General features: G+C 30.0%; 2 protein-coding genes and 1 non-coding gene across 7 annotated transcripts in view; 1 reads left to right on the top strand and 2 right to left on the bottom strand.

The window, feature by feature from the left end:
- LOC143192990 (uncharacterized) overlaps window positions 1-15,880 on the bottom strand; it is a 69,211-nt gene extending 53,331 nt beyond the window's left edge. For 2 of the 3 annotated variants that reach the window (XM_076398891.1, XM_076398892.1), the window contains exon 1: window positions 15,739-15,880. The gene's annotated coding sequence lies outside the window, so the exon portion shown is untranslated. The remainder of the gene's footprint in view (window positions 1-15,738) is intronic. The other variant, XM_076398893.1, reaches the window with a different exon arrangement.
- The window catches only part of dysc (whirlin protein dyschronic), a 346,867-nt gene that overhangs the window by 257,242 nt on the left and 66,560 nt on the right, over window positions 1-23,065 (top strand). The window lies entirely within an intron of this gene.
- Window positions 22,184-22,276, bottom strand: TRNAY-GUA (transfer RNA tyrosine (anticodon GUA)). The gene is made up of 2 exons: window positions 22,240-22,276; window positions 22,184-22,219 (listed from the first exon to the last, which is right to left on the bottom strand). It is a non-coding gene; the product is annotated as a tRNA-Tyr (tRNA).

Here is a 23,065-nt window from a genome sequence, read left to right as displayed (position 1 = left end):
CACTTTTGTGCTCAAATGCAAACAGATCAAACATGGTTATAGAGAAATAATCTGATTCCTATTTTAATTAGTAACTTTGATAATAAACGAGTAAACAATTAGTTTAGCAATTTACTTTTAACATTAATACAAAGAAGGTCTCTAGATATATATATATATATATATATATATATATATATATATATATATAAAATTAATCGAAATCGAATGCCCATGTTGGCAATATTGATTAAAATTATGATTATTGTCTCATTACACATATAGTAGGGCAGTTGCAGCTAAAGTCGCCTGGATGGAAAGTTTAAGGCTCCTGTACATTAATTTGTTAGTTAGTTTGCACTGGTATAAATATAAAACCAATTAACAAACAGTGATTAAGAATAAAATGAAGCAACATATCATTTAAGTTCTTTTATGGATTTAATATTGTCCAAAATCCCTACCATGCATGCTTTGGTCTCTGTTAATTGTTAAAATTGTTATTATTTGAACCATATTCTTTAGTCGAAACCAGGAAAAATGGTGCGAAAAATGTGGAAAATATGTGACCATGCTATTAGGCATTCGCTAGCAACATATTGTGCGAAGAAAACCGGGTTATATTTCAATATCCCCTAATAAGACATACCACATAACATACAATAAAACATGTTTTATAAAATAATTAATTCGAATATATTGATGTCTTACGGAAAACGTAGTGTATTATTTAATATTTTGTATTGTGTGACAACAAGAAAAAAATACAAATCAATTAATAAATAAACAAAAATATAATTGAATAAAAAAGCGGTTAAATATTATCTTCACTTCTTCTTTTCTTCACGCTTCATATATGTAGTAGTCAAGTCGAGGCGAAAGTCCTCTTACAGCTAAATTGTTATGATTTATTGTTGTTTACAATTATGATTGTCTTTGCTCAAAAGTGTAAAATCAAAAGCGGTTAAAAGAAGCTTGTAAAAAGTACAATGGGAAGTGCCATCCCACCCGACATATCCTTCCGACCTTCCTCCTTCTGGTTACTACTTTTTACGAAATATACATCAAAAAATGGTCGTGGATTCGTGGATAGCTTCAAAAGATCAAAGATAGGAAAAGTAGCATCTATCGATAGACAATACTTTGAACAACAACAACTGGAGTAACAAACCAAATTGCCCAAGCTGCAGTAACTTTTGCCACTCTAAGGTGCCCCTAGAGGATATGTTACAATTAAAGAGAAAATCTAGCTCTTTCGAACAATTATTTTGCACCCAAGGTGCGAGAGCTGAGAAAATCCCTCACTTCAGACTTCTATGACCAAACCGACTTCTTGGATGAAATACACAGCGAGCATTTCGGAATATATCACGGTATTGCGGATGCGAATAGCCCAAGAATAGATCTTGGCCTAGACCTATAGACAGAAAATAGATAGATATTCATAGATAGAAAATGACCTTTAACAATAGGATTTTTCGAGCTCTTACAGAAAACTGTAAGAACCCCGAAAAAGTTTAGATTTTTAAATGGATGCTAGAATTCTCGTTAAAGTTAAAAAAACCGAGGCAAATAAACGATTTTCGTTTAAGAATAAGTGAAAAACCGGATGATTTATTGACTGTCGGACATGTTCAAACTACAAAAACGCCTTTAGTGTTCTCCTTTATGCGTCTTGTACAGCGTTTTTGTTTCCATAATTAATGTTGAGTAAATTTTTAAAATATTCTGTCTCGACTCTCACTGCGTCCCCAATAGCCCACTTCGCGGCGTTAAAGTATAACGTTCGAGAAGAATATGTGGAACAACGACAAACAATGAGAGAAAACCCACTTATTGTTTGTCGATCTAAAGAAAGTCCCTCGATATAGACGGTAATTCTGAAGCAACAGATGGAGAAATAATGATAATTGCATTGGCAAATATACATCTAAATCACATGTTATTTTACCTGCAGAATAAATATTGATCATTACTGTAAAAACACTGTAATGGAAAGAGAAAATAAATAATTTTATGTTATAATCTCAAATATGTATGAGGTACTTTTTGTTTCTGTTTTTAAATCACTTATTAAGGACACTTTATTAATGATTTCGCTTAATACTTTTGATCTTAATAATTTAATCAACTAATAAGTCTAACTAATTGATTCTTAATTAAGATCGGATGAAAAAATAGCACATAATTAAAGTATGTTTGAAAGTGTATGGCCTAATTGAATACATCAATCAATAGATCTCCGGTATACCTAAGAGAATCAGCTAAACCTAAAAATAAAACTATTTTTAATATAATAAATCTCGATCACACTATGAAAACATCATATGCTTACACTGTCTTCGAATAAGTTAAAGACTCATGAACATTTAGTTAATTAAATAAAATAAAATATAAATAAAATATATATAATATAAATAAAATTTTAATTTTAATCTTATGAAAATATTATAACTTTTGATAGACAAATACAGTCAATCAATTACATCAAGGGATAATTGATCGACTTTCTAAGAAATAGTCTCAACTTTTGTAATTATTAATTATTGTAACTGTTTTAATTATGAATGCTATATTTTCGCGGTCAAAAGTTATTTACAGAAAATATTGTGAAAAATAATTAAAAGTGATAATTAATATTTTAGCATTATAAAGATTTAGCTATAAAAGATATTAGTTCTCGTTATATCCCACAAAAAAAATGTTACAAAGAAGGCTATGGTGCAAATAAATACTCTTGGTACAATTTTTTTTGTTAATTACATTTTATATTAGAAATGTTTAGTACAATTTTAATTTACAAATTAATTTATTAGTACCGTTCTGTTGTACAAGCATTAATACACAAGCAAGGCGAGTACGGGATTAATACATCAGTATTTCCCAAATTAAAATAAAACTAATCTACTTAAGCTAAAGTTAAGAATACACTTATACACTAAACAAGTTCGTGTGGATTGGTTCGCTTCATTCTCCTAATTTCCTGCGTGTTGTCCAGTGGCTGTATTGCTTCCGCGTTGCTGTGATTTAGCAACCTTATTTCCTGTTTTAAGGCGCAATCTTGGATCACTTCGTATATCCATTTGATTTCGAGGTTTTCGTGCAGCTCTTCGTTGGCTAGGTAGCGATAAGCATTGGTAATTAATCGTAGAAATTTGTTTTGGGTGTGTTGGATTACTAGTTGGTATGATATTTTAGTGCAGCTCCATATTTGCACCCCATAGTTTTATAGTTGGATGATCAACTAATCTCTTTGATATTAGATCAAGTTTCGACTAACCAGTACAGTTTCTTGAGTTTAAGTCTAATCTGCTCTGCTTTTTGTCTAACATGATGTTTGTAATTTAACCTACTATCAAGATGTATTCCAACGTATTTCACTGATTTTGCTTGAGGAATCGGATATCCGTCAAGTGACGTAACTAGGTTTTGTCATTTTGCCGCAACGCAAAATTAACATAAATAGATTTGGAGCTATCAAGCTGTATTTTCTAGTCCATTTGTAAATCTTGATGACAATTAATTGTATTTTTCTATAGCCTTAGACGGGGATACATCTTTTGCTATGATAAATGTTCAAATATCAGCAGAACAGAGCACATACAGGAATAGTCCCAAGACCCTGGCGAACTCTAGCCGAAATAGGTTCAAGCGTTGAGAATACCCTGAGTACCCGAGATCATGCGATACTCTAAATTTTCTTTTGAAAAGATATATTTCCAGCAATCGATTGATATACAATGATGGTGTTTGAAGTAACATTATGTTATATTAGATGAGGGATCTATGCGCATAAGACAGAGGTTTACCACCATTATATTATTGTAAATTAAATTCAATTAAAATTGAAAAAAAGGTTCAGAAATGGCTATTCGCAATGTTTTAAAACTTGAAGAATATGAAAGAAGTCTAAAACCAATTATAGAGGGGATACCTCTTGATCTGGTCGCATTAATCAAGTCTTCCTTAGAGTGCAGTTCGAAATTAATGAAAATCTAGCAACTAAGAAGGTAAATGGCCTAAACCCCACAGATAACTCTTCTAGCTGCAGCTTTATTCATTTATTCATGAGATAAATCTGTTCACTATCGATACAGCTCACTATTTCTTCAGCTGACAGCGCCAGATTGCAGCGTCAGTTAAATGATACAGTAAACTGGCTTAAAGCTAAAATACAAGCAATAGTCTTTCTATATAGACAGACCATATAAATATCCGAGCCTATTATAGAAAAAATCTCCACCCATTGGCTAATATTCCAATAGTCTGTGCAAATTTAAAAGGCGCTGTGTAAAATTAAACATGTTGCAGCTCCCTTGTAACAGAATATACATAGAAGACACTAGTCAGATTCGTGCATGTTTGGTATCTTCGTTTCAGCCCACCTAAAATAACTATTTGTGAGACAAAATATGATAATAAGAATTATTCCACTTCTAGTCAAGATTTTCAATGATAAATAGTATAGTGATAAGTGCGTAGTAGAAGTGAATAGTATAGAAAATAAGAATGAAATAAAAACAATACAGCTTTACTTTAATTTTAGGGTTATGTCACTTCATAAAAATATCTGGAATTTTGTTTACCATAATAAGTATCTGTGTGGGCATAGAATCACCAAAAAGAAAAACCAAATGCTAATAACTTGTCGGAAGTATTTTGTTAAATAAAGGAAATAACAATGTTTCTTTAAATTTAGTTATGACTTCTTATGACCATAGAAGCTGCTACACATCTTACAACTCACAACTATTTGACTACTCAATAATTTGAATACAATTTGATCAGTATAGATTCTATAATATAGATTATTCTGATTTGGGCACCTAAACTTATTTTCGTTCTCAAATTTATTTTGTTTCCAACATTTTCAGCAATAGCGCGGAAAACTACAATCATCAAATTATTCTGCCTTAAAAAACAGAATAAAATAAAACGCTTTGAAAAAAGTATGTTGAAGAGGATATTTTCAATGAAAATTCTAATTATCAGATATTATCAAAAAATTTCGAATTTTTTACTATAGAGCTCAAAATACATAGTAACTCCCATTTGTGAATGTTACTTATCTAAACGTTTAAATAATTACCTTGATTGATATCGTCAGTGATCTGACGTAAAATCCGTCAATGAAGAACAATCTTAGAACATCTTCTATGACGGACTCTCGTCTGAACATTCGCCAGTCACTAAACTTAATATTGAGGACCGTGGTTCGTTCAACAATAGGTTCAGCTCAGTTTAAATGATAAAAAAAGTATGCAATACTCTATTAAGATAAAAATTAATATTTTCCTTCACTTGCATCAATAATTCATAGTCCTACTCTGACATGCAAATTAACGAATACAAATGGCGTCCCACTTTTAATTATATTAATTAATATTCACGTCAAAATAATCGTTTTCTCGGGAGATCGAATAACAACAATATATTCGAAGAACCGTTTAACAGTGCGCACTCCTATGTATTAACGTTATACCAAGCTATGTGTCTTATATAATTAAAACTGTCAATGAAACGCTGGACAATCACAATAAATAACTGGAAACTGACCACAAACGGAATAAAGCTACTTGCATAATGCCGGTTAATGATTTTCTGTCAGCGATTGGTATTACCATCTATGGGATCACAATTAAAAGAATGACAGAGTTAATTGTATTAATCGCATTCTCCAAAAAAATAATTTTCCTTAAAGAGAGCGCAGTCTATTTTTTAAACGTTTTAAACATTAAACACTATTTTAAGAAATTCTCGAAAATTATATAATTAGTTAAATTCTTAAAAAATGTGAAACAAACACAACTTTCAATTAGTTCAGTATTATTTAAAAAGAAATGTTCAATATTACATGTAATTTCAATATATTTAACTATTTTATAACTAATAACTATTTTTATAACTTTCAACCTTTACAACAATGGCTATCGCAGCAGTAGGATGACTGTCCTGCAATTTTCACTGCTGTGGCTACCAAGGCGACACCATAATTCATAGAACCCAAAAATAAACATAAGAATCTACTAAAACTACTATATTTGATAATAAATTAAATTTCAAGTAAATTATAGTTTCTGTAGTTCCAGAAATTCATTTAAGTTATCTCTCGACCACAAAAACATCGACTCAGAAATTCACAGAAAAGTAGACTGTATAAAATATCGAAATGATGATATAATCTATAAAATTCCATATAAATTTTTAGATACATTAGACATTTAAATGCTTTTACTGAAATTTAATGACTGGTAAATTTTAATTCTTAAAAAATTTGTTTCATGTGTTTTATTTTGATGGTAAACTTTCCTTTGTATCAATTAAGGATTTTCCGGAGACAACCGATCTACTAGTTAATATTAATCGAAGACTAACGTGACTAGGATAATTAGTCTGTTCCCTCGACTTGACCGCTGCTCTATCGTATAGCAAATATTTTATTCTAAAACTATTCAACATCTTTTTTGTTAGAAAAATAGCATATAGTTGGTTATCCACCTTCAAATATCTTCCAGTAATGTAAGTCAATCATACGAAGCATCGATTCAAGCGAATGAAAATTGTGAGATATAATTTCTTGTCAATACGATGGGTAGAACAGGCAACATATCCAAATAGACTTCCACAATTCTTACTATATAACGCTAATTTTCATTTTTAGTAACCAAATCAAAATAAAAGCCTTTATTTATATCTTCAAAATTAATATTAATCAATTTTTAATATAATATTAATATAAATTTTCGAATATATAACCAATAATTGCAAATTATTTCCAAGAATGCATGGTTGCTGTAAGCCTTCATTGAAAATACTCCTTTGTTGGCATGAGTTCATATGAATGAAAGAGTATTCATCGTGTGAAGTTTATTAAACAAACAATGTTAATACAATGAGGAAATAATATTAGGATAAATATTGAATTTTTTTAAAACTATGTTTTTGTAATTTAAATAACGTGCTTTTAACCAAGATGCCAACATTTTAAAATATCCATATACTATAATGTTACGCGTGAGAAAATGTATACAAATAGGAAATAAATTACATGAAATATAATCTAAGTTTTATATATCTGACGAAGTCAGATCTGGTCAAAATATTAGGTTAATATAAACCTAATCATATAAATTAATATGTACATAAATTCGTGAATATATTACAAAATTCTAAGCAAGTACAAGGACGTCCATTATAATAATATTAGCAATAATGGCAATCATTCACAATCATTGGTAAGCGAACAACACTAATACAACGTATAGTTAAACATTGAAAGTATAATGAACTGAATCATACTTGTACAACGGAACAATCGAATAAGACATAAGTCCGTTGCGAAAGGTTCAGATTTACGTTTAAGGCAGAATACTACCTTGATTGCCATATCTGGCTGCATGTCAATACGAAAATCCTTTTAAGCCGAAGCCGGTTAATAGCACAAACGTACTGAAAGTTGCAATTATTTCGACGTCACTTCTTGTTGTTTTGTGCATTCAGTAATATGTACAAAATGTATAATAAATAGTTGCATTTTTTGTATTTTAATAACAATTACAAGTACTATTATATAATACATTTTTATTAGTAAATTATTATAATTTAACACCTTTTTATAACATCATAATCAGCAGCAACTAACATATAATCTCGAATTGATTTGTGGTATTCTAATTATATTTTTTTCACATTTTCGCATTCCATTAAAGTGCATTATAACATCTGAATAATATTAAAAATTGAAACATTTAGTTCTATAAACAGTGCTACTATTAAGCAAGATATATCTGCAAATTAAGTACGACATTTATATATTATATCTTTAGGGTGGGTACTCTGCTACGTTTCTTGATACAAAATTATCCTAATAAACTTATCCTCCTTAAGCAAATGCCTGGTGAAGAGCGTTTAGTCTATATTCATCCTACTTTTTCATACACCATTGATAAATTAAAAAAACGCAAGAAAGCATTACAGTAACGGAACAAAGGGAGTGAACCTAATCACCTCAAACATGTCTTTCCTCAAAAGAGATACAGCTTGAAGGATATACATTTTTTTAAAAATCCTTCTAATGAGCAGTAAATACCTTTAAACGCCTACCATCGAAAACAAAACCGACAATAGGACCGAAAACGTTTCTCTAACAGTCCTTCCCTTTATTCAAATAAGAAGAGATCGTATGGAAGGCTACTAAAAGAAGACAACATCAAAAATTCATATTTTAAAATACAAGAGGATGTCGGGTCCTCAACGATATGTGAAATATACCGTCTTCAACTATGTTTGAATACTACATGAATACTAGCCACAACACTCAGTTCAATAAATTCGAGATCTTAATCACTCCGTAAGCCTGTTTTGAGTGGAAACCTCCCGATCCATAAACTCCAGAATAACATCAAAGAGATCTGTGAGCCGCAAGGCTTATAGCAACATTATCTGGCATACCATACCACAAGGAAGCAATATTCAGTACAGAAATTACAATAATATGTTATTATGGAATTTCACAAAATTTCAAAAATTCATCTTTATATTTAATTTAAGAAATTCTCAGATGTTAATTACAAGCATATATAATTTCAAAATTATATTTAATTGATAGTATAGTTCTTTTTTAACATATTTAAATGAAAATTAAAGAAAACTAAATGGTAACCAATTCATTTAGAAATCTTACTCCTTTATAGGTACTACGTATAGGAAAATAAAAATTGAATTGACCTATTATAAGTATGTTTTGGAGTACTATTGAACAATCGCACTAATGAAAGCAATGTGCTAATGATACAAATTCTAGAAAGAGGATATTAAAATGTATTATTTACAACTCATTGTACATTCCAAACAGTAATGTTAACAAGAAACTAAAAGTAGGTTGAACAAACTAATACAGATATTCTTTTTAAAAAGACCCCAATATTAATACCGTTCAATTAGCGGACGTTCTTAAAAACAACTGAGTGTAAATCCATTGAAAACTATACTAAAATAGAACCACTTAATATTAACTAAAAACTTGTACATTACGTTAATTTTAATTACTTAACAAAATAAAAGCAGGAAAATTTTTACAATACTCACTTGACTTGAAGGAAAAAAAACAACGACGTAACCTTAAACCACAAAATTTCCAAATAATATTCTCGGAAATGTAGATCTATGTAAACCAAATGGAAACAAGTCAAAATCGTAATTTTCAGGAAGTTACAATAAAGAATACGTGCCCTGAATGAGCAACACCATTGTATATAAATATAAGCCTCGTGTAGACTTTTATTATGTATAAAACACGGCGAGTGAAATAAATACGATTGCATTGATATAGCAAGGCTTAAAGCCATTGATCGAAATTTCACTCTGTACGATTTCGTATCTGATATAGCGCAATTGTTGTTGAAACTCATTATAATCTGACTCATTTAAGAGAACATCAATTCAGCTATAATAGGTCACAACAATAATCTGACAACCATTGATATAAATGATACAAGAAGATATCGTATTGCTACATTTTTTTGCATAATAAAAGCATGAATGAAATAATAAATACTGTATATGATGACTGTTGATATTCTTATATGGTATTGCGCCGACTTATTTTGCAATATCATAGTCTATATTGAAGTTGTCGTATTAAGAACGATGCAGTAAATGTCCCTCACATACATATTAAAAATAAGATCTTTATCTCAATGTCTGTCTGAAAAAGTATATACCAATGTTGTGTGCAACTTAGAGGTTGCTGTTATTAATAATAATACGGTTTTTTTCCATTAATAATGTAATATTATCAGTGTCAAGATCATATACGTCATTATATGTGGTTAGATTTTTTAATACATATCGTTGCATTTTAAAACTATTTTAACTATGACCTAAGAAAGTAGAAAATCACCGAATAGAAATGGAAAACATATAGAACATTAGAAGAATACTAATTGTAAATGCATTACCTTCTGGAAGTGAATGAATAGTAGTACAGTAATAACAGGTGATAAAGTAGGCGAGAACTATAGATATTGTAACTAGAACAAATATATCTGTCATTAATTTCTATTAAAAAACACTTAGTGGAGCACAATTCATTCAGATATGATAAAACATTTCCATTTTCGACAGTTTTAACGGAATAATAGATTGTTCCTCCTAAAGAATGTTTTTCTTGGAATCTAGAAATGACTAGGGCATTGTGCTATTAATAATTTATTTTTACATTTTTAAAGATAACTGGTTTTATTTTATTCAATATTATACTTTAAAACGTTTATAAATCTTCATACTTTTAATAAAACATTAATTAACAAAGTATTAGATGTGATACGTAAAGGTAAATAACTTCTAATGCTAGTCTACAGTCTACTTTAAATAAAATGATCTATTATAACCTATTTGTTATTATGGACACTAATAGAACCTAAACATTAAAATATTAATTATATTCCAGCTAAGTTTCCCAGCATTTTTTTTGAAAGCATTTAATACTTAGTTAAAGATACTCACAGTTAGAAAAGTTGAGTAGTATCTTTGCGAAATTTTCTGATTAAATATGATTAAATTTCAATATATTGGATCAAAAGAAGCTATCCCGAAACTATTAAACTGAATAACAATTGAGGACTGAATAGCATATTGTTTCTACAAACTCTTACAGTCATGCCATACTATCATAACTCTAAACAACTGTGTAATATACAAACGAGATGTAATCACATTAATACAATACTAAAGTATCACTATTTCAATACGACAAGAGACACTTTTTTTGATAACTAAGAAATATTTGTAAAATAAGAGGAGTTTATAAAAAACCTGAATATATTTTAAACCTTTATTATTAAAAAAGGAAATATAAAACAATGCTAGTAAAAATATATAGATGTATTTAGAAAATGAATCAAACAAAATTAACAAATTAATTATAGCATTATAAAAATATACTACCCAGAATATATATTAATGCAATTCGTTTAATAAATAATATATAGTAATATATAAGTATAGATAGTAATATATTAGTAGGTATAGTATAAAAGTTGTTTAAATAAGGCCATGGGAGAATATATGCAACAAAATTACCTAAAAATATTATATTTATAAATTTTTCGTAATATAAAATATGAACAAACAAAATACGTTGGAATCAAAATGGTACAATGGCGTTCATACCCATTAATTGTATTGAAATTATTGTCTATTATTTATATTATAACAAACGACCTTTATCTGATAATTCAGCCAATAGCTAATTTTGAAATAATGTAATATTTTACCTAATTATATTTCAAAATATTCACTGAATAAGAGATTTGATAAAAAGTATTAAAATTACAAATTTGAAATACATTATTATTTTTTAATATAAATGAATCATTCATAAATCAAAAATAATAAAGTAAAAGAAAAGCTGGTAAGTCCGTTGAAACATAAAATCTTAGAAAAACAACAAAAATCCAGAAAGTACAGAGCATATACATTACTTAAGCTATGAGCATTATTTCATACAAAATATTTTCCATAATTTTCTACAAATATTTTGTATTCTCTGGAAATAAATCAAAACTATACCAGAAGAACAGTATCGAAGATATTATTCCATTAATTTACCCGATTTTCTACTGTATAAACCGAATCTCCAAACACAATTTTACATCCCTTGTGATATGACCAAGTTTTTACTGCATACAGTGATCTGTCAATTGTAACATAAACCTACATAAAATGTTTGTATCAACAAAACATATTTGCTTTTGACTAGTCAATATTACACTGAAAAAGTGATAATCGCTCACAAGGCTTGAAATCTGACAATAATAGTGTTATACTATACATATATACTATATATATACTATATATATATATATATATATATATGTATATATATATATATATATAGTAGCTATTTTCTTTATTTTTGATTTTTTCCTACTTAGAATATGTTGTTCCTTCCTGAGATAGTGATTCTTGATATTGAACTCGTAGCATTCATATGACATTCACATATAAAATAGTAGATTGTTTTTTGCATATATTCTCAAAGGAAGGTTAATTTTTCATGAACATTTACTGTTCTGTTTCTGATCTCTAACGTATGTTACGTGTATTCTAATTCAAATATACAGCAAATTATAGTAATATACGTATGTGGTTACTGGCTAGTCGATAGACTTCACATATTGCCAAAAATTAATAGCCAGTGGTTTTATTAGTTGATGATAGTTGATGGCCAAGGTCCGTGATTTTGAATATAAACTGAACTCTAGGCGAAATAACTCTATATATATATACCAAAATTTTATATAAAACAGTTTTAAGTAATAGGATAAGAAGTTATTGTCGAACTCTATTAGTCAAAACAACTTTTTCCTAGATTCTAGTCCAGCGTTATGCCATTAATAATCCAGTCCTGGAGTTCAAATCTTTTCTAGTAGGTTTTTATACAACATTGTATTACAAAATGTTCTGAAATTTGATTCAATTAAGTAATGTGATTAATGGATTTTTATCCTGTCTTAATAATGTCAAGGAAATTTCTTCACACCTACTGTCAAACAAAAATTACTAAAAAGTTTTTTTATAACAGGTATCAGGCGTTGTCTTTAAAATTAAAAGAAGTCTGTGTATTACTATAATGGGCAGTGTATGTTTATGCTGTATTTTTAAGTAAGCGTCAAACATACTGTAAATAATGCCACTAAATATTCTTATAATTGCAAATCGAAATTAAATAATTGGGTGTTGATTTTAATCTACAGCAGAAAAATGCTTAAATGTTTTGAGTATGAAAAACTAGAAAAAGAAATGGCTCTTGTACGAATCTTGGGAACATTGAGCAGTTTTCTTATTTGCAATGTACTAGCTTGTCTTTGAAAAACGCTATACATTAATTCCGCCCTTAGTATATCACTATAACTCATTATACGTTAATGAATTTTTAAAAAAATAAAGAATTTTTACATAGAATATTATATAAAAATAAAACGGAGGAAGTATAGCAAATCATATTACCAAAATTTCTATAAACCTGATTACAAGAATCAATAATATTGTTGACCAAAAGTTAAAAATACTGAGAATTAAATTATAGTAACAACATAAATAACGAAAAACGAAACCATTCACAGCGGTAATCGATTCATATTTTTAAAAAAAGAACAATACGCGAATTTATTTACCAATTTATTGGACCAAGACACATTCAATTAATTCCATTTTTTTTCGGTTTTTAGAAAGGACTATATTTTTATTTAATCAGAATGCGCTTCTAAAAACCAACCGAGACTTCAACGTTTTGCCGCTAATAAATGTTCGGGTTTTTCGACATTTTCAACAAATATAAATTATGCATTATTTATTGATGTTTTATTACTTTATTCGCCATCGTTCAGCTAACATTCACGTGCCCAACTTAAAGATTGTTTTATTTTATGATTGGCATGCTATCTCTAATGAAGGTTAATTTTTAACCATCCTTTAAGTTTTTTATGCGTTACGTGTTTCGAATCAGGGTCATTCTGCAGCGACTTGTATAAAATATATATGCAAAGCTGAATTTACCATATTTTATCAGCAAAACTATCTTTTTAATATAATCATGTTTATATATTTTATGTTTTTTTTTCAGTAAAAATAATACATGATTATTTGTAATATATTTTCAGATGGAAATAACGTGCGTTATTTATAACAATATTATTCATATAGCAACGTATTGTCTGATTTTTTTAGCAATATTTATACAAACTAAATATTTGGTTAGGACTTATTGAAAAAAATAATTTTAATTAAAATCTTTAACTATAAAAAGTAAATAAAGGCATTTGGTGCACTCTAAATAAGGTGCAGGTCATATGTTATATCTCGTGACTTATACGACCCTGCATATTGAACAGTTTTAAACAGTATTTTTCTGTTAGATTGGAGGCGTGATACATGAGCTTCAAAAATATAAGAGTTTCGTTTACATTAGAATTGGATTGAGCTGGCAGTATCGTTTTTCTCTTAATTTAATAAGTCGCCAATTTATTTCTTTTAATTCCCCAAAAAGAGTTTTATTTCTTTATATATTAAGTTAAGTGAGTCACAAAAGTAAGGTATTGAAGGCTTTCAAAGTCCTCTGTTCTTAACCACCTTCCAAAGAGAAAACTCTGATCCTCTCTATAATTGTTAAGTTTCCAAGAAATGCAGAAGATATTTCAATTTTCTTAATAAGAAAATTTTGTTTTCAATGCAGTTTCATCTGCAGGTGCAAGGCATAGCACTTTACACTGTGTATATACTATACACAGTTGTAACTTTTAAAAGATTCTACTACATAATATATTGAATAAATATAATTGTTTTTTTTATATAATATGTTATTGATATATGTTGTTGTAAAACAAATTAAAAATTAAAGCGAATAGGGCCCAGGGCATGTTTATAGTTATTTATAGAGATTGTTAGGCAATATTTAGTCATTCCATTTCCATTTCCAGTGCGCTTTAACTATTTAAAATTCGATGCTCAATAGAAAGTCTACGTGTTTATCTCTGAGCCCATGTTAAAAATCAAGATATGTAATAATCAAAAAACTTGTATCCTTTTATATATTAAGTGAAGTTTGGCCGCAAGTAACGCGAAGAAGCGGGTCAAAAAAGTCATAAGGGGTGGATTGAAGGCTCTTAAAGTCCCCTGTTATAAACTATTATAATTAGGAAACATTCATAGTTTGAAAAATACCTCTAGTTCGTGAATTCGGTGGAACAAGCATCACCGTTCAGGGTGTAAGGTCAGGAAAGACGGACTGGAGTTCATGAGAACTAATATAGTCTACTGGCATTCCATGTGTAGAATCACCAATGGCGAATTAAAGTAATTGAGTCTCTCACACATAGACTATAATAGTTTAAAGACATCAGAATTCGGAAAACCAATAGATACACCATGCAAATTTTGTGCTATTCAAAAAAACATCAAAGATAAACCGGCGGATGAAGGTACAATCAAAACTAACAAATAATTTTACTGCAACTATCAGCTCTCCAAACAGGACAACCACCACGTCCATCCCTTTGGATGTTTCTTTAGGAAGGAAGCGTTATATCGCGCGATTGATATGGCCCTTTTTGTTAAAATACGGTATGTTTATGTCAGACTAGAAGATATAATGAGTGAAGTGTCTACGCACAAGGGTTTCGTTTATATTAAAATAGGATTGATCCGGCAGCATTGTTTGTGCTTTCATTTCAATATACCGCTACTTGTTTCCGCATATACAATAAATAGTAGCAAAGTAAATTAAAAGTTTCTACTTTTAAAGGGTACACATTTCAAAATTTTAGATCTATTTATTTAAATTAGTTAATAAATTCAATATATGCGTTCCAATATATTTCAGACTAGCAAAACTAGCAATAATAAAATTTAGTTTTCAAATGAAACTATAATACGTATGTAATATTACACAATTTATTTATACATGAGTGAACAAAAAGAGAAATTACCTCTTTTACTAAAATAACAAAACATGTACATTTCTGGTAACTCTTAAGAATCTAATTCATACATTAATAATTAATTCATACATTAATAATTAATTCATACTAGATAGTGTGTTTAGTTCTACTTACAGTTAATTTTAGTAGATTTGCAGAACTAAATGTTCGATTCTTAAAAAATCCTAATGTAACACAACATAAAATTTAATTTAAGTGGCAAGAACTAAATAAAACAATATCCTTTTATGACCGATATTGTAACAATTAGTACACTTACCTTGAAATGCTAAGGCGCAAAAAACAATAGTTCACAACAAAACGTCGATACACCATGTGCGATCTATGGTGGCCCGCAAGCTAACACCAACTGATCGAACAAACCAAACCGCTGGCGATGGTATTCCGTCGCAGACTGACTTTCTTGGCCTGATTGTGCTTTGTTTTGTTTCACGCTGCCTTTGATCTCGACGTCGACCAGGATCAGGTGAGTTGATTTTATGGTGGTTCTGGGTGGTAGTTCTTAGTACCGCTTTCCTAGACGAGCTATAATAGAGCTGTTAGTTTCTAGTTTGTATTGAAGCAGAACATATAACGCAATCCCGCAAGCGATGGCGTATTTTTGTTTTATTCGTTTTTAGGCGAACCATTTAAGTGGCCGGAGATGTAGACGGTCGTACGTAGGAAGTATTTAGATGGCGCTAGATGCTAATTTATAGTCACCGGATGGTCGGAATTGATTACCCGTTGATGATTTTATTTTGTTCTCGTCGCCGAACCCGATAAGTCATTAATCCCCACCTGTTTTTCCATTAAACCTTAATATAAATCATGCTGTAATACTATATATCTAATGTCTCGGGTTCCCCTGTAGTGAGCAATAATAAATTTCGCATTTTAATTATCATATTTAATCCGTGCTCCGTGAAAGTAAGGATTTATGCGTTTTTGTACGATATATTAAACCGTTGAGGTATGACGATTATTAGCGAGCACACAACATAAAAATGCAAAAGTGGTTTGGAAAATATTGCAAAAATATACCGTAATTTTTTTACATCAATCTTGATTATTCCTTTCTTTGAAGGCATAGTTAAAGCAAGACCTTCAGGAAGTTAATATATCAATTATATATAACGATACAACGTTCTTAATTCAAATCCTTATGTAAACACATTATTTGATAAGCTACTGATATGGGTTGTGAAAAAAGTAAATTCGGCTTCTTCATGTTTTTCATATCGAATTTCAGTTTCGAATTCAATATTCAGATATATTTCAAATACTAATCGATGAGATATGTAACTTTTGTGATGTGTTATGGTAATTTCTAGGCAAAAAAAAATGAACAAAATGATTTTCCTTTCAAAAAGTCCTTTTTGCGACTGGCTTCGCACTGTTAAAAGAACAAAGGGTAATCGGTCTATATGATGAATAACTAAAAGTTTCTCACCAAACCTTTTTTAATTTTTGCCAAGTCGCCAAACAAATGTCCGATATAGCATTACTGTTGTGAAATAACAGGTCAAAAGTCCCTGTCCATGGCACTACTAGAATTAAATCGATCTGTTTTTTAGTTTGCCCTAACCATCAAAAGATGCGTGTATAAATTTGACAGCTTTCGGATCATTATTTTGTGAATTATAGCATTTTGAATGAAGCTACTTTTGTTCTCGTGAAAAGAATGGATAAGAAGGAATTTCACGTGTGGATAAAATATGACTTTTTGAAGGGAAAATATACAGTTGAAGCAAAAACTTGGCTTGATGCCGAGTTTCCGGACACAATCCCAGGACAATCAACTATCAAGGATTGGTATGCTAAGTTTAAACGTGGTGAAATGAGCACCGAAGACGGTGAACGCGGTGGACACCCAAAAAAGGTTGTTGCTGACCAAAACATTTAAAAAATTAACAACATGATTTTGAATGACCGTAAATTGAAATTGAATGAAATAACAAACACTCTAAAGATATCAATAGAACGTGTATATCATATCAATCACGAATATTTGGGTATGATAAAGCTCTGTGCAAAGTTGGTACCGCGCGTGCTGACTTTTCGAACATCGAATCGACAGTCATCCGAATGGACTGCACACGATGAACCCGCTCAAAAGCGTGGAAAAACGCAACAGTCAGATTATGACTGGCAAGATTATGACGTCTCTATTTTGGGAAGCGCATAGAATAATTTTCATTGACTACCTTGAAAAAGGAAGGACCATCAACAGCGACTATTACATAGCATTATTGGAGCGTTTTAAGGACGAAATCCCGAAAAACAGCCGCATTTGAAGAAAAAGAAAGTGCTGTAACAGAAAAAGTGTGTGCAAGACAATGTACCGTGTCACAAGTCAGTAAAAACAATGGCAAAAATCCATGAATTGGGCTTCGAATTGCTTCCTCATCCACCGTATTTTCCAGATCTGGCCCCCAGCGACTATTTCCTGTTCTGAGGTTGAACTGTTGAACATCTCAAGCAATCAATTCTGGTTTCTTCTCTATGCCAGATTAAGAATATTTGATACCCCACGCTATCTACGCATGTATGGGGGCTATCCATACATAAACTAGTAGCGGTTTACTAGTAGTAAAAAAATACGTATGTAATACATCCAGATAAATTATTACGCATACATTAATAAAAGCCTAAGTGCTGCTTCTGGTGCCCCAAAGATGTGATGCCATAACCAATTGCTTAAGGGCTAATCCGGTATCGTTTCTTAACAATAGTTAGCTTACTTGGTGATTTAGGTAGGTTCAACCAATGTACAATTTTACAAAAAATTAGTATATTACTACTATTGTGCTGTACTTTCATCAGTACACCAGTAAGATGAGTACGAAATTAATACATCTATTATATTTCGATCTATTACTGAAATTAAAATAAAACTATATAAGCTAAAGTTAAGAGTAACGATTATATACTATTCAAGTTCGTATGGTTTATTTGGCTTCAATATTCTGATGTCCTACGTGTTATCCAGTGTTGCTTTATTGCTTCCACGTTGTTGTATTTCATATAACCTTATTTCATGTTTTAAGGTAAAATGTTCGATAACTTCGTAAACCCTTTTGATTTTGAGGTTATCGTACAGCTTTTCGTTGGTTACGTAGCGTAGCGTTGGAATACTAATTGGTTTGACGTTTTAGTGCAGCCCCATATTTGCACCCCGTAGGTTCAAATTGGCTTTATGATTGACTGATAAGCCAATATATATGGTTTTAAGTCAAATGATGATAATAATTTAATATGATATATCCAATTTAATCTACCGTCGCGATGGGTGCCGAGGTATTTGACTGATTCTGCTTGATGAATCGGGCATCCGTCAAGTGATATAATTAGGTTTTATTATTTCGCCAGAACGCAAAATTAATATTAGCATACAGATTTGTAACTATTAAGCTGTATTTTCCAGTCCCTAGTCGATTTATAGATCTTGGTAGCAGTAAACCACTTGTATTTCTTCTGCAGCCTTAGGCAAACATATATCTTTTACCATGATAACTGTACCGTCGGCAAATGTTCCAACTGCTATTTCTTTTGTTGTTGGGTATCTCAAGCCACTAACCTGGCGAACTCCAGCCGAAATAGTTTTTATCTTGAAAATGTCCCTTTATTATTAGGGGAATATTTATTTTCTTCAAATGCCTAACAATTGTTTAACCGTTTACAAATACAAATACGTTTTAATAGCAGTTTCTCAAAAATGTATATCTCAGGTAGTAGCGATATAGGCCTGACGAATAAGATCAGACTTGTTCTGCCAGTTTGTTGGATTTTTTAAGACTAATTATTTGAACAACCGTAAAACATTCCATAACATGCTTTAGTCTTAAACAGGTTGAAGATGTATAACGGAATATATATAACAATATGATAATTGTTTTTCATGGCAGATTCCACAATTCCAAGAGCCTTTTTAGGATTGAGGTTGTTATCAATTTCCGGGACAAGTCCCATTTGAGAAATCAAATTTACAGAAGTTCTATATATTGTAAATTCTAGAGCATTGAGTTGGAATATGCTAAAAGTTGTACGAATTTTTTTTTTCATCGTTTTCATCTTTGCATCTAAATCTTTCAATCCAACCATACCAACCATACCATACCAACCAACCAAGTAACAAATACTACAGCAAAAAAAAACTCAATTTTGATGAGAACATCAAAATTGCCCTGGTTCTAACTGAAAACAAAAATATTTTCCTTCGAAATTCGACTTTATTATATAAATACCAACTCTTCAACAGTTAAATTCCCGAAGAATGATTTATCTTTTCTCTGAAAATGGGCATGACTTTCAGCAATAACTTCTTCATTTACCAATTTAGGACGACCAGAGTAAATAACTGAATTACCTGGTGAAGAAGCTCCACAATGTTTAGGAGCCCACTGTTTGCGCTTCAAAAATATTTTTCCGATCCAAACCTCAAGCACAAATCTTTTAATTATCAATTATCTTGAAAACATGTTTTGTGCTACTTAATTTCACAGTTTCCCAAGTAATTTTTGCTGCCGTTTAGATTCCCAACATTCATGAAATTATTTTTACCCATTGAAAGTATTCAGTAACTCATAAACTGTAATAGAATGACATGATGTTTTAATAGTTTGGGTATCTTTGAAGATTAGTACTACTGAGAAATCGTACCAATATGTACACAGTGGTGTAATCTATGTATGAAACAGGATATTTACTGAATGATGTACTGAAAATATATAGTGAGATAGGAAATGATTATTCTTTATTATTACTGGAAGATATACATTTTACAGACTAAACAATATAAACTAAACACAAAATTAACTAAATTTCAATATATTAAAAATGTAGAAAATTTGAAATGTATTACTATATTGCAAATATATTGTTTTCTTCTTAACAAAAATTCTAACGTTTTTCACTCTTCAGGACGTTACACATATAATTTCCATTTGTATACATTTTCTCATGATCAGATACACAGCGTTTTCTAATGATAATAAAAATAAGGCGTAATAAGGTATAGTTTGTGATTGTTTACAGAAAATAAAATCTCTCTTTCGCCAAGTTGTGAAGATCCAGAAATCTCCAAGGATTATTCTAAAGTTGGTTAATTGGCACAAAATGTTTTGCTAGTAATATATTTTACTCTATTTCATATCTATTTATGGGCTAACTCCAGTTAAAGGAAGCCATTAGTACTATTTATGTGCATTCTGTATATTGTGCCATCTATAAACTCTAGATAACTGTGACTTCCCTCACAACCATATTTATATTTTTTAATTATATTTATAAATATAAAAATATAAATAAGTATATAAATTCCCAAATGTTGTTATAATATCTTGGATATTGTACTCAAGAAAGACCAATTTATTTTTACATTTCTATATCAAAAACAAATTTTATGTTTATAAATGCCCCGCTTCATCTGATAAAATTGCCTTTCGTCTTTCTTTACCACATTTATGTTATTTTTTATAATATTTTAACTATTAATCATTAGTTTTTTGAATGCGATTTGTATTCTTTTCAAACACTTATATCTAGATAAACGTTTCGTACGTTATACTTTAAATGAATACATAATGAAGTTAGGGCAAATATTATTGACCTTTCATTGTAGGTTTTTCTGCAGTTTGTGCTATGTTATTTTCTAGATAACTACAATAAATAATAAATTATAAATAAAATCCGTAAAATCAAGTCACAGTTAATTTCTTATTATGACAAAATTAAAATCAAAGTCAAATTGATATAACCAAAAAATGTATACAAAGAAAAATGTCTTTACTTTTCTTGCAAACTACCTAATTACGCTTCGATCCTACTCAAGGAACTGTACGAAATTTCCATAACTCTCTTCCAAAATTGTTAATATCAACTATATACAGAAATTTTAGGAAATGGTCATGCAAATGATAGTAACTAACCTCACAGTATCTCTCATTCACAATCCGAAGCACCATGCTTATTCCTGTAAATAACTACTACTGTCAATAACTCACTCCATTTCGGTGTCGTCGAATTTATCTTGATACAAGCTTCTTGAAATGAATGCGTATTAACAAAACTCATTTGCTTTCTTCTCCGTTCCCAACATGCATACTACTAGCCCTACCTATCCTTTGATTGAATAACTGCTTCAATATTATTCTCTTATATTCTCAAGTTCTCTCATGATCTTCAAATCATTATTTCATGGCACAAATGATGAAAAAATATTTAAAAACTATATACATTTTAATTATTCATGGTCTAGAGAATTTGTAAAAACTGCAGAATTATCCAAAAAAAACAATTTAACAAGAAAGTATAACATATGTCTATATTAACCTTAAGAAACATAACAAAGATTCATAATAAAGTTGTTCCACTGAATAAGATCATAATATTATGCAACAGTTCTCAGACCCAAAAAACCAGATGACACCAGTAGGATAGTAAAGAAATTACAAAATTATAAGATTAGATCTAAATATATGGTTTAATTAATTTTGTGGTGTATTCAATCAAATTTGTTAATTTATGAAAACATTTTGTGGTACCCTAAATTAAAAATAAAATTTCATAGAGTTGTCAATAGAATTTTAAATGCTGAATTATTATAGAGAAAGATAGAGTGAATATTTTATAACCCAAAATTCTTAAATACACACAATAATTCCAAATAATTGATGGTTGAAAATTTTTCCGAAGTAAATATACAAACAACAAGAAAAAAAGTTTCCTTCGAGCCGGATTTGAACCAGCGACCTATGGATATCAATGATGTCTACAACCGCTACAGTCCACCGCTCTACCAACTGAGCTATCGAAGGCTGTTATAATTTTGAGATAATATTGGTAATAAAGATATATGATCTACTTCTTGATTATTCCTTATTTTTCAATTTTGAATTTTATTTTATGCCATTATCTACAGTTTTACTTATATATTTTTTTTATTAATTAAATCTTACATTAGATATGCTTAGTATAATCTTAATTTACAAATTAATTTATTACTACTGTTCTGTTGTATTTGCCTTAATACACAAGCAAGGCGAAGACATGATTAATACACCCGTATCTATTTCCGAAATTAAAATAAAATTAACCTACTTAAGCTATAATTAAGAATACACTTATACACTGAACAAGTTCATGTGGTTTGGTTCGCTTCAATTTTCTGATTTCCTGTGTGTTGTCTAGTAGCTGTATTGCTTCCACGTTGGTGTGATTTTGCAAACTTATATCATGTTTTAAGGCTAAATCTTGGATCAGTTCGTGTATCCTTTTGATTACTTGGTCATCTTGCAGTTCTTCGTTGGTTACGTAGCGATAGGTAATGGTCATTAATCGTAGAACTTTGTTTTAGGTGCCTTAGATTACTAGTTGTTTTGATGTTTTAGTGCAACCCCATAGGTGCATTCCATAGGTCAAAATTGGCTTTGTCATTGACTGACAAACCAATCTCTTTGTGTTAGGTCAAGTTGAGAGTATCCTCCGACTAACCAGTGCAGTTGCTTGACATTAAGTCTAATCTGCTCTGCTTTATGCCTTTAACCTACCATCAAGATGTATTCCTAGGTATTTAGCTGATTCTGCTTGAGGAATTGGGCATCCGT

This window comes from Rhynchophorus ferrugineus, unplaced genomic scaffold (assembly GCF_030347505.1).
Source record: "Rhynchophorus ferrugineus isolate W39M unplaced genomic scaffold, kcgeb_rfMv2 rfM3, whole genome shotgun sequence".
Taxonomy (NCBI): Eukaryota; Metazoa; Arthropoda; class Insecta; order Coleoptera; family Curculionidae; genus Rhynchophorus; species Rhynchophorus ferrugineus.
The sequence above is the reverse complement of the archived record's forward strand: the minus strand, read 5'-3'. Positions and strand labels throughout refer to the sequence as shown.